General features: G+C 38.8%; 1 pseudogene; it reads left to right on the top strand.

The window, feature by feature from the left end:
• The first annotated feature begins 7,925 nt into the window (after positions 1–7,925).
• LOC102919104 (TIMELESS-interacting protein pseudogene) lies at positions 7,926–8,478 on the top strand (annotated as a pseudogene).
• Positions 8,479–11,928: the final 3,450 nt, after the last annotated feature.

Here is an 11,928-nt window from a genome sequence, read left to right as displayed (position 1 = left end):
CATTAGCATCTGGTCTGCTTATCCTGCAGTTGTAGCAGCCCCGGAGTTTCACTACAGGGAGCTAGCTCTTGGTGCACACAGGAGAGAGGAGCTTCTCCTTGCTCAGCCTGTTCTAGGATCAGTGTGTAAGTTTTACTTCCAGTAGTGGTGTCTGTGGTAAATGCCTCTCCAAAGTCAGGTTGCCTCTGCTGACTCCTAGTCCCTATTCCTGAGATTTCAATTAGCAAGTGCCTTTTACCAGATCCCCGAAGAAAGGCTGGCTGTGAAAGAATTGACAAGGATATTGCTTCTTATTGCAAACTTTCCTAGGAAGACAAAATTATACATGTAATCTTAGGCAGACTGGGACTTTTTCAGTGCTGTGATTCCTGTGGCTTGAAAGAAAAAAGAAAATAGATGCTTATTTTAAGTCTTTGATTTCAAGAAGGTGGAAATCCATACATTCATTAATTGAAAGGCAGCAGGGGAAGACAGAGCAGTAAGTAGCACTGTGTGAGCACCTTCTGGTCACCTTGAAGCACAGGATGCTTAAATAAGTCACATCTCTGCCAGAGGAAATGATCAGGAAGTTCCTTGCCCAAACAGAGTTCTCATATGAATCTTACAATGCAGCCTTCTTCACAAACATGGAAATGCATAGTCATCTGAGTTTACATAGGTAGAAACATGTTAAAGAACATACTCAGATTTAGGCTCCAGGGTTAACATACAATGTACTGTGGGGTTTTTGCCTGCCCTCAGGTCTTTAATTTTTCTCACTGGCAATGCACTTCCCTGCTCTTGCATGTCCATATGACAATCTACTGGATGGTTCTCTAGAAAAACACAGCCAGTGGCATTTTGAAAGAATTTTATTGATCTCTAGCAGAACCTGAAAAGAAGCCAGAAACAACTAAAATATCACATAACAGATGCTGGAGAGGAGGAGGGGCAGGACATAATGTTAAGAAAATTGAGAGAAAGCACACAGGAGAGCACAAGCACTGTTTAGGCATCCCAAGGCAGTGTCAGGGGCCCTGCAGGGAGATAGAGGGGTATATATGATAAAAAGTACACTATACCCGTATTTGAAAATTTCAAAGATAAATTAAAAACATGTAAAAACAATACTTTTAGTAAGTTTCTAGTGGCTATATGTAACCTTATATTGTGAAGATAAAATTAAAGTCTAAATGCAGGGAAAAAGTCAAGCTTGAGACAAAATCCTGCCTTCTTAACATAATGTTCTCAACATCATTAGTTTTTTGTTTTTTTGTTTGTTATTGTTTTTCCCCTAAATGGTTGCAAATGTCTGTGACATCCTCCTGGTCTCTGCTCCTATCGGCATATCAGCCATCTCTATGAGTAGTTACATGTTATTTTCTGACACAGTGGAGCAGCTTTCCAACATCAGGACCCAGCTGATGTTCTTTTAAGCAGAATGGAGACAAGGATCAAGTCATCAAGATTCTATGACTTTATCATCCAAGATGAGGTCCATGTGATGCAGAAGAGATCTTTCTTCATAGGAAAATCTCTCCATCTGCAGGATTATCTACCCAGTCTCTAATAGCAGGTAGACTGTTCACACATTGTTTGTGTGAACAATCTACACAGGCAGCATGGTTTTATATTGTGGTTGACAGCCACACAGGCAACATGACATTATAGCATCAGTTAAGAAATCTCAGTTTTAATGTTTTATATACTTTCTCTGAAAAATCAGAAGCCATCATTGGAAGCAAAGGGATTTCTTAATTAAATAGCTTCCATTTCTTTTTTGAAATTTTTGTTGTAAGATTATAATATAATTATAACATTTCTCCTTTCTACTTCCTTTCTGCAAACACTCCCATATACCCCTCTTTGCTCTCCTTAAAATATCATGGCCTCCACTTTTCAATAATTGTTATTGAATATATATATATATATATTCATTGTATATATATTCAATGTATATATATATATGTGTGTGTGTGTGTGTGTGTGTGTGTGTGTGTGTGTGTGTGTATTCCTAAATATAATCTGTCAAGTCTTACCTGTATATGTATTTTCAGGAGTTTTTGACCTTCCTTAAAACAATGGTTCTTGCAATCCAGTATCAAATCTATGTCCACAGTCACCTCAAAACAATAAGCAGTCAAAAAGAAATATATACTATTTTGTAGATTGTTCATTAAGCCTTTGATTTTCATGAAACAGAAGTATAACTCTAAGATGATATGGACATGAAGTTGAATAAACTGACCAATTAGATTGGAGGAAAGAAAGCCCTTCCTCTCTCTGGTTTTCCTTAAACAGCAATATGAATGCCATTGTCTGCTTTCCAGGTTACAATCAGTGACAGAATTGTAACAGACAGTTGTTAGCATCTAGTGATAGTGTAGTTTCTTAGGCACCAGCTAAACGTATGCAGAAGTGATGTCGTTTAAAATATGTGAAATTCTCAGATTATATTATTTTCTTCATCTATGAAAATGAAAAGTTAGCTTGGAAATACAAATTTCTCAATTTTGAACAATGAAGCCTGATGACCAAGACTTAAATATAGGCCTGATTTAAACCTATCAAATGCTAGACATCAAGACAGGTTTTATATCCCTGATCTCAAAGTTTTTATCGATTTAATAAATATCCAAAAAGCTGATGAATTTTATAACAATGATCTAACTCATAATGTTTTTTGAACATCTGAGCTTTGCTTGAGATATAGTAAATATACTTTGAAACTGATTATTAAAATTTAACAAGTTTACAACTTTGAACCTATAACCCCTTATCTACTGATTTCATGTATGATGGTCGATGATTTGTCAAAGGGAGTACAAAGGTATGTTATCACTCATGGGTTTGACGGATCAATATTTACCTGCCTCCACATTCTCTCAGAGCTACACTGACTAATAAATTTTGGCCTACATTTTAGGAAATTTTTAATAAGAAAAGTGGATAAGAAAATAAATAAACAATTTGCAAAAGAGATCTATACTTCTACAAATGTCTTTGAAAAATTCAGTCTTAAGTGCCACTGTATATTTTAAAGTATCCTTATTGGTAACCAAATACTGTAAAGACAAGTGTAAAGTGGATTCATGGAGCTATCAAGGACACTTTATGTTCAATGGGAAAGCACACAAAATAATGAATTTATGCCTTAAAACAATGTTTTTTTAAAAAAATATTTATTCATTTTATGTGTATGAAGGTTGTGTCCATGTGTAAGTTTGTGTATCACATGTGTGCTGTTTCCTCAGAGGCAAGAGAGGGAGGGCATCAGATTCCCTGGACCTAGTGCTATAGATAGATGTTTTTAAGCCACCACATGACAGGTCCTCTGCAAGAGCAGAAAGTGCTTTTAACCATTGAGTCCTCTCTCTAGCCTTTAAAACTATATTTTATGAATTCCACATTGTAACATCTTTTCTAGTGATTTATAGGCCATTATATATAACACAGACTTAACGATGAATAATTGTATTTTTAGCACTTCCTAACAAGTCAGCATGAATCAGCAAAGACAAAAAAATCATTCTGTATTTGTATTTGTGAGAAAGAAGAACAAAACTGATCTTATATGTGTCAAGATAGCAATTTATACTGTGTAAATTACTGAAACGATTAATGACTATTTTTCAGAGTTTTGTGTAGAATTATGATTAAGTATAGAAGCAGTGCCAACATTTTCATTTTGGGAAAGTGCTACCTTAATTACAAACAGGATACAATTTTAATAACACAGCTTTCCCTCAGAACTTCTCTGTGCAGTCTTCCTTTTGATATTCTGACACATTGGTTATGAACAAGTCTAGATTGATTTAATTGAAAGTACATGTAATATTCAAATGAAAGTTTATCCTCTTTTGTCTCAGAGGTTGCTCTTAGGACTAGTCCAGCTTTCCTTCATTCTCTGCATTGAATTTACTGCTCTCCAGTTTAATATTCACTAGCTATCATTTGCTTCTACATTAGCAATATTTATGAGAAATTTGCCCTAGGTATTAGAGATAGAGAAAAAAAAGACAAAAGTTGTAGACTAATAGTGCTTATACTATACAAAATGGTTGTTTACTTGAAATGCCTATTGAAGCCAGGGAACTAGAAAGATGCCATTGAGGGTGAATTTTCAGTAGGAGAAATACTAGAACACAGAGGCATGAAGAGGGAAGAGAAATAATGTGGGAGAGACAAGTAAGAAAGGGAATGGTAGGAAGGGGAGAGAGAGGGGGAAGGGGTAACTAAGACACACATACAACAACACATAACACACACATACATACTTATGGTGGTATTTTATTTGTACTGAAATGTGATTTTCATTGTATGTTAATAAATAAATTTGCCCAGAGGTCAGAGCTATTAGAGCCATAGCAAGAGCATGGTGGTGGTGGTGGTGGTGGTGGTGGCGGCAGCAGCGGCAGCGGCGGCGGCGGCGGCGGCGGCGGCGGCGGCGGCAGCGGCGGCGGCGGCGGCAGCGGCGGCGGCGGCGGCAGCGGCAGCGGCGGCGGCAGCGGCGGCGGCAGCGGCAGCGGCAGCGGCAGCAGCAGCAGTAGCACACGCCTTTAATCCCAGCACTTGGTAGAAGAGCTAGGTAGATCTCTGTGTGTTCAGGGATATAGCCAGCATTGGAGACATATGCCTTTAAGACCTGGAGGGCAGTACTTACAGGCAGTGACGAGGCAGTCATGTGTTTGGGTTTACAATCAATGACAAGGCAGAATAGAAAGACTATTTAAAGACAGACACACAGGTAGTAGCTCTCTTTTGGGAAGCTAGGAGCACTGCAGGAGGTAAGATTTTAGCTCTGAGCTCTGACCTCTAGGCTTTCTCTTTTACATTGGTTCTGTGTTTCTTATTTTAATAAGACGGTTGGTAACATCTACACATACATATTAGAATATATATATTAGAGTTTAAAATGGACTTATCCTACTTGGGCAATAATGCTTTTCCCAAAGGCCATAGGTTGCCAAACATCAAGCCTAATGCCAGATACAAGATACCTTTCCTTTAGTTGCTTGAGAAGATTCCAGAGACCCATAAAATAATTCAGCCTGGCATTGGTCTTTGTTAGCAAGGACAACTGATGTTAAGATCCTATTCCTGAAAACTCACTTTGGTCATAGGACATAAAATAAATCAAGCTGGCACAGTCCCAGAAGCTTCTTTCCTACTAACTAGTTTTCATAGTACGAAAAGGTCTTATGCAGACTGATATTAGAGTAAGATATTTTTTTCCTTTCTTTTTTCCTTTAATTTTATTTTACAATACCATTCAGTTCTACATATCAGCCATGGATTCCCTTGTTCTCCCCCCCCTCCGCCCCCTCCCCTTCCCTCCAGCCCCCCCCCCCCCGCATTCCCACCTCCTCCAGGGCAAAAAGCTTCCCCTGAGGACTGAGATCAACCTGGTAGACTCAGTCCAGGAAGGTCCAGTCCCCTCCTCCCAGACCAAGCCAAGCGTCCCTGCATAAACCCCACATTTCAAACAGCCAACCCATGCAATGAGCACAGGACCCGGAACCACTGCCTAGATTCCTCCCAAACAGATCAAGCCAATCAACTGTCTCACCTATTTGGAGGGCCTGATCCAGTTGGTGGCCCCTCAGCCTTTGGTTCATAGTTCACGTGTTTCCATTCGTTTGGCTATTTGTCCCTGTGCTTTATCCAACCTTGGTTTCAACAATTCTCGCTCATATAAACCCTCCTCTTTCTCGCTAATTAGATTCCCAGAGCTCCACCCGGGGCCTAGCTGTGGATCTCTGCATCCAGATCCCTCAGTTGTTGGATGGAGTTTCTAGCACGACTATTAGGGTGTTTAGCCATCCCGTCACCAGATTAGGTCAGTCCCAGCTGTCTCTTGACCATTGCCAGCAGTCTGTTGTGGGGGTATCTTTGTGGATTTCTGTGGGCCTCTCTAGCACTTTATTTCTTCCTTTTCTCATGTGTTCTTCATTTACCATGGTCTTCTATTCCTTGTTCTCTCTCTCTGTTCTTGATCCAGCTGGGATCTCCCGCTCTCACAGGCTCTCTTTCCCTCAACCCTCACCCTTCATTATTCCCACTCATGTCCAGGTTGTTCATGTAGATCTCAGCCATTTCTCCGTTATTGGGCAATCCTCGTGTCTTTCTTGGGGTCCTGTTTTCCAGGTAGCCTCCCTGGTGATGTGAGTAGCAGTTCACGCATCCTTGTTCCACCTCTAGTATCTTCCTATGAGTGAGTACATACCCTGTTTGCCTTTCTGAGTCTGGGTTACCTCACTCAGGATGATTTTTTTCTAGATCCATTCATTTGCCTGAAAAACTTAATGATGTCATTGTTTTTCTCTTCTGAGTAGTATTCCATTGTGTATATGTGCCACAATTTATTTATCTATTCTTCAGTTGAAGGGCATCTAGGTTGTTTCCAGGTTTTGGCTATTACTAACAATGCTGATATGAACATAGCTGAGCAAGTGCTCTTATGGTATGATTGACCATTTCTTGGGTATCCCATCAAAATACCAACACAATTCTTCACAGACCTGGAAAGAATAACACTCCACTTTATATGGAAAAACAAAAAACCCAAGATAGCCAAAAGAATCCTGTACAATAAAACAACCTCTGGAGGCATCACAATCCCTGACTTCAAGCTCTACTATAGAGCTACAGTAATATAAACAGCTTGGTATTGGCATAAAAACCGACATGTGGACCAATGGAATCGAATTGAAGACCCTGACATTAACCTGCACACCTATGAACATATAATTTTTGACAAAGAAGCCAAAAGTGTACAATGGAAAAAAGAAAGCATCTTCAACAAATGGTGCTGGCATAACTGGGTATCAATGTGTAGAAGGCTGTAAATAGATCCATATCTGTCACCATGCACAAAACTTAAGTCCAAGTGGATCAAGGACCTCAACATAAATCCAGCTACTCAGAACCTGCCAGAAGAGAAAGTAGGAAGTAGTTTTGAATGCCTTGGCATAGGAGATTACTTCCTAAATATAACACCAGTAGCACAGACACTGAGAGAAACAATCAATAGGACCTCTTGAAACTGAGAAGCTTTTGTAGAGCAAAGGATATGGTCAACAAGGCAAAGGGACAGCCTACAGAATGGGAAAAGGTCTTCACCAACCCCACATCTGACAGAGGACTGATATCCAGAATATATAAGGAACTCAAGAAATTAGACATCAAAACGACCAACAGTCCAATTGAGAAATGGGCTTTAGAACTAAACAGAGAACTCTCAACAGAGGAAACTCAAATGGCTGAAAGACATTTAAGTAATTGCTCAAAATCCCTAATCATCAGGGAAATGCAAATCAAAATGACTCTGAGATACCACCTTATGCATGTCAGAATGGCTAAGATCAAAAACACTGCAGACACTTCATGCTGGAGAGGATGTGGAACTAGGAGAACTCTCTTCCACTGCTGGTGGGAATGCAAACTTGTACAACCACTTTGGAAATCAATATGGTGCTTTCTTAGAAAATTGGGAATCAATCTCCCCCAAGATCCAGCTATACCACTCTTGGGCATATACCCAAGAAATGGAGAAAGATATTTAACAATATTTCTCAGTTGTGGATGCTCTGAGCCACAATAATGATTCAACTGGTAAGATATGTGCATAGATGTGGTAGTGGCATAATTGTTACAGAGGTATCCAACCATTCTGTGGTTAGATTTAAGGCTGCTCCACAGGTGGGAAGTCATGGCTAGTACTGTAGATCTGGCTAAACACCCATTGTTTGAAAGCTCATAGGTTCTAGGGACAAACCTACTACTATTATTTTGCTAAATTACCTTAATATCAAACTGTTTTTCAACTATATATCTGTAACATGAATCCTAACCAAGTTTCCCAGCTCTCCTCTCAGAGTTCCTGAGTCTTGTGAGAGAGGCTGTTTGTGTGTTCGGCAATGGCAGCCATTTTGTGTGAGTAAAAGATGTTAGAGTAAGAAGGGAATGGCTTGTTTGAATTATCAGACTATGAGCATGTAGAAGATGACACTTTTTCTCCCGTCCCACTTCCAGCCTCTCCTGAGAGAGATCCTGCAGAAGCTGAGCCTGATGAAGAATTAGGGAGTGGAGCACCTGTTCCTGTACCACAAAAGAGAACAGATAAGAAGAATCTACCCAAGCTAGATTCCATTAGATTAACTTCAAAGAGAGGGTTTTCAGCCTTAAGGCGTGTGTCTGATAAGACAAAATTCAAGGGGAAAGGTCATTTAGCTGAAGACCTGAAAACACTAATCAGACACATGGAGCACTGGGCACATAGGCTATTCCCCAAACTGCATTTCGAAGATTTTATTGACGGAGTTGAACACCTAGGAAATAAAAAATGAGGTTCAGACCTGTTTAAAACAAACTCTACTTGATTTAAACCCTATTGTACATGAAGATTTTATTGGCAATAATGATGAAGCTGAAGAAACTAATACCCTTGATGCAACTGCTGCTGAATTTGATCCCTTTTTTCCAATGGAAATTATGTAATGTCAATTATAAATATTATATGTTTGATCATTTTTGTTTTAACATTTAAAAAATTGGTTAATATGAGTGCCAAGATAAAATTTTTTAGAAAAACACATTAAAACAGATCATATGCAGACCCAGACAGGGGAATTTTAAGGAGAACCAATCTCAGCATGGCATTATAAGGTTACAGAGGAACATCCTAAGGTTTTCAAATAGCCAACTTTAATTTATCCTGTAAGCTTATAGCAACTGCCAAATGATAGATATCCTCAAGGCTGTGGAAAAGCTGAATGGACTCCTGTGCAAATGTTAGATTTGAGGCAATTAAAGGAAGTGATAGTCTCATGTTGCATGCATTCACCTTTTGTGAAGCAGATGTTAAACTCATGATCAACTTTTAATAAGATTATTATCAAGACTGGAGAGACTTGGTTACAGGAGTATTGTAGCCTGGTCCCCAATTACAGTAGAGTACCTGGTGGAAGGATGAGTCTAAGACCATTGAACAACAAAGTAGGGCTAGAAGTATTGAAATCTCTTAACTTCTTAGAGAGGGAGATTATGCTAATGTACAATGGCAATCTCTATATAATGACCACACCCTGGCTTTATGCTGTGTAGCAGCCTTGAATGCTTGGGACAGAATTAAAAAAGTAGGAAAGAAAATTGAGCCATTTACTAAAGTTATGCAGGAACCAAAAGAAGCCTTCCCTGATTTCTTACAAAGATTAACTTCAGCAGTAAATAGAATGATACCATATTCAGAAGCTAGACAAATAATAATTGAATATCTCACTTTTGAAAATGCTAATGCACAATGCAAAAGAGTAATTAGGCCATTAAAAGCAAGATTACACACCCTTAGAATAATGGATCCAAGAAATAATCAATATTGAATCTCCTAACCATGATGATGCTTGGATAGGAGAGGTGATTTCCAGAGGTTTGAAGAAAAATTGAAGTGTTGGGTGTTTCAGTTGTGATAAACATGGTCAACTAAAAAGGGATTATAAACAATGCTTTCCTAGAAACAATGTTTTTTCTAAGAATAATTCCAACAGAACACATCTCCTTTCTGAAGTAGATAGAAGGTGTGGCAAAGGCATACATTGGACCTGTGAGCTGAAGATGGGTGCCCCAACATTACAGAGGAACCTTGGGTGACTGTCCAGGAAGCCAGTTGTTTCTGTCATTTCTCACACTGTTTTGGAAGTCACTTGCTTGCACTTCTTGTTTACTCAGGTGATACTATTTCCTTCTCAGGTCTGTGATGGAGTTGAAGACTTTGTAGTTATATTTATAGTTTTATTTGTTACCAGATTCAGAAAAGAAATTCACTAAAGAGGTGGAAAATGTATAAGATTGAGAGACATTAAAACACAGTTTTGGTAATGCAAGTTAGAATAAAAAGTAAATTAGGTACAAAATTTTGTACTCACCACGATAGGATAGATAATGAAGTATTTTCTCTGAATTTGTCACATGCAGATGGACTAGACATTGTTGATATATTTATTGCCTATATAGGTTGTATATAGTTACTGTACTTATTGTATACAGTTTCTCTTGTATTAGTTATAACCTTTTTTATTTTAGACCCAAAATGGGGAAATGTGGTGATATTTTGTTTCTACTTTAATAAATAAGTCTTACCTGAAGATCAGAGTGTGGATCTAGCCACTAGTGGCCATCATAGACATGCATGCATGGTGCAGACATATAAAGCAGCAAAATACCCATACACATAAAATGAAAATAAATGAATCTTTTAAAAAGAGAAATGGCAGTTGAAAAGTTCCAAAAGAGGAAACAAAATGTTGTAAGAGCAAAAATCAAAGCAAATCATGCAGCTGAGAAAGAAGAGCAACTGGAGGTTCAAGAGACATTTGCCTCATATAGAGAGTAGGAGAAAGAACAGAGGGAAGTGTATTTGGTTGTAGATGGCCTTGGATGCCAGGCAGAATAATTTTCTTGCTAAGTAATGAAGAATCACTGCTAGTATTTTGAATAGAAAAATAACAGGAGCAGAGCATGTATCATGAAGCTCACCATGGCAACAATATGATAGATGCATTGAAGAGATGGTGCATTCAAAAAGCAGCTTAGAGTGCTATTGTAAGAGCTTAAGAGAGAAGTCAGAGAAAACTGTGTAGGTAGAGGAGGTAGATTTTGGAAACTATGTGGGTGGATAGTTGTAAGGAAAATACAGATAAATTAGAGTAAGGACTCCTATGTAAAGAGAAGATACATTATAACAGCTGCCTACGTTGACCTGTATCTTCTAGTCATGATATCGCTATGGTGCAGACACACCTACAACTTCCTTACACATGCTGGTAACTATAGTAAACTCCATGCAACAAACTGGTGATATACTGGTCAACCAGTGAGTGTGCTAGTTGAAAAAAATATAATGATACTATAGGGCATCCAAAACCAAATCTGTGCCTCTAGACAGATGTGCTAAAGGTTTTAATTGTGTGAAAAGGCTTAGAGATAAGGGTACTAGCATTTATATACTGTTTATATTATGTTTTGTAAGAAGATTGGCAGTTAGGACTATTGCTTTACCCAAGCTGTAAACTCAAGTTAAAAAGAAAGTGTATACTGAACTATGTATCCCTCATCCTATTGCCAGAAATTATAGTCTCCTTAAAATAGTGATTCTCAACCTTCCTAATACTCTGACCCTTTATATAGATTCTCATGCTGTGGTGGCCCCAATCATAAAATTATTTTTGTTGATACTTCATAACTGTAATTTTGCTACTGTTATGAATCATAATGTAAATATCTGATATGCAGAATATCTGATATGTGAACCCTGTGAAAAGTTTGTTTGACCCCCAAAGGGGTTGCAGCCCTCCTGATCCAGAGGCCTCCTGATGGTTCCAGTTGGCTGTCACAACCATGGTCTTGACAAGCCAAAAGCATTTTCTAAAACACTACAGTGACCTAGAAACAATTGATAGCATGCAGCACCTTAGAGAACTCTTCTCAAGACAAAAATGAATGCCCACACCTCTTGCTCTGTTATGTGCACATTCCTAGGTTAGGCAGACATATGTACATACAGCCCAGAGCTTCAGCTGTCAATAAACAACAGCAGCACATCACCACTTAATGTGCATCATTATAGGTTCCAAAAAGTGTTAGGAGTGAGCAACTTAACACAGGCTGAAACATGTCTCAGAGAACACTCAGAATACCTGGAAACTATTTCTTTTCTTTTCTTTCTTGGCAGTGTTGGGAACTGAACTCATGGCCTTGCCAGACAAGCACTATAGTATGGACAAGCAATGTCCCAGTGAGCCGTCTCCCTGTCCCAGACCAGACAGTTGCTTTTACAGCACTACTTCTCAAGTAGGTAATGTATTTGTGAATCAGAGATGTGATGTCTCTTGAGGAGGGGCAGCATGCCTATAGAAATTTGTAGCTAGGAAGGGAGCTGGAGAAGCCTGTGGT

The sequence above is a fragment of the Peromyscus maniculatus genome, chromosome 1, assembly GCF_049852395.1.
Source record: "Peromyscus maniculatus bairdii isolate BWxNUB_F1_BW_parent chromosome 1, HU_Pman_BW_mat_3.1, whole genome shotgun sequence".
In the NCBI taxonomy this organism is placed as follows: domain Eukaryota; kingdom Metazoa; phylum Chordata; class Mammalia; order Rodentia; family Cricetidae; genus Peromyscus; species Peromyscus maniculatus.
The sequence above is the reverse complement of the archived record's forward strand: the minus strand, read 5'-3'. Positions and strand labels throughout refer to the sequence as shown.